A 1,787-nucleotide genomic window follows, 5' to 3' on the forward strand; every position below is an offset into this window, starting at 1 on the left:
TGATGTGTTTAGGAGGGTTGTACCGAAGCGAGCCATGGCCTGAGTTATGGTCAAATGTGTAAAGAACACTTAAAGAGTTAAGACAATGAAAAAATGAGCTGGGGCGATAACTGAGAGCTAGAATAAGGCTGTAGCGTGAACATGTACTTGGATAAATGAGTCACGCATTTTTACAATATATAAAACAGTCTATTCGAATGACAGAATAATACAGACGTATAGAATTTATAAACATACTAGAAGAGAAGCAATCACATAGTATGACACAAGAGAACCCTCTCCAATATGTAAATCGATTAATGAAGTGTGAACATGTTGTTGCCTTGTAAACCAGCCACCAACTCACCATCCTGAGTAACAAGACCAAAGGAAACTGTTGACATCATTGCCTTCAAGAAATCAACGGCTCAGTCTCATTCAAATATGGCGTACCTTTGGGAAACCAAGCAGTCACACCGCCGGCCATGATCATCAATCCATCATTCTATCATGCCTTGGCGATCGACAGAGTCAGCATAGCTAATCCAGCATGCTCTTCCTGCAGCAAGCTTCCGTCCAGGCTCCAGCGCCGCTCCGCGATCCTCACGAATTCGTCCATCACATCCCCAAAATGTTGCACAACTATCTGTTCGCACACGGCTCTTATCTGGTTGGCGATCCAGCTTGGGGTGACGAGTGCACTGTCTAGGTCGCTTAAAAAGTCATCAGAATGCCCGGGACTAATGGAAAGGGCGATTCCAGAATGCCTCGTCATCAGAAAGGGCGTGACGCCATCAGAATGCACTCGTCATTCTAATGAAAACAACCATCTGGCCTCCTGGGACTAATTCTTTGGCTCTCAGTTCCAGGAAATGTCTGAAATCCTTCCTGAACTGCTGTGCATAGGCTTCAAGGACCATAGGGAGCTTTTCACGCCTAGCATGCACATTGATGTAGTAAGCCGGGATCTGGTTCCTTGTTAGAACTTCAGGAGCCTGTGAAGATAAAGGTTTTGATTAGAAAATTGGCAAGTTAATGCAATGGATCGATCCATCAAGCATTGTCACACTCATACCTTGGAGAACCAGTGCAGGCTACTGGACGAGCACACAAGATGCACGGAGCTACTAGTGAAGAGCCTCTCATAAAAGGATCCTGGTGCGACACCCGTCACGACCACAGGGTCGTTGATTCGACGGAGTGTGACGAGGCTCTTCACCACCGTGTTGAAGTCGTTGTCAGGCAGGTCGTTGAGGAACACACACAGTTCCGGTGGTGCCTGCTGGAACTGAAGACAGTAAACATGAATCGCCTCGACAGCGACCGACACCAGTGCCAGCGCGTTTGGGCCAGAGGAACAGCCCAAGTCCGCGATCACCATCTTGTCAGGTAACAAGGTGCTGCTGCTGAAGTCTATGATGGCTCTTTCTATCAGCAGCTTCATCCTGTTCTGCTGAGCGTTCTGCAGTCAATTTGAACTGTCTTCAGAAAATCTAGTAGTCTTCAGCTAAATAGCATGCTTTTTAGCTTCCTCATTTTTTCTTTTGAATTTCAGATATATAGTCATATTATGAATTCCCTGGAGGACAGTTTTGAGAAGCCAAGTGTCAAAGAATAGGATACCTGAATACCGGAGTTGCGAGCGTAACTTCTTTCCCCTTGTCCTTGGTTCATATGAACCATCTGTTTGGAGGCCATGGCTTTGGTTAGAGTGAGGCAAATCTCCAGAAAACCTGATAGAAGCAGATTAGGAGGCCACTGCTAATGATGTACTTGAACCTCAGTTCTTATTTTCCTCTGCTAACTGG

General features: G+C 46.0%; 1 pseudogene; it reads right to left on the minus strand.

Annotated features, from left to right (window-relative positions):
• Positions 1-438: 438 nt before the first annotated feature.
• On the minus strand, positions 439-1,747 carry LOC119345869 (annotated as a pseudogene).
• Between the last annotated feature and the right edge of the window lie 40 nt (positions 1,748-1,787).

This window comes from Triticum dicoccoides, unplaced genomic scaffold (genome assembly GCF_002162155.2).
Source record: "Triticum dicoccoides isolate Atlit2015 ecotype Zavitan unplaced genomic scaffold, WEW_v2.0 scaffold32161, whole genome shotgun sequence".
Classification (NCBI taxonomy): Eukaryota; Viridiplantae; Streptophyta; class Magnoliopsida; order Poales; family Poaceae; genus Triticum; species Triticum dicoccoides.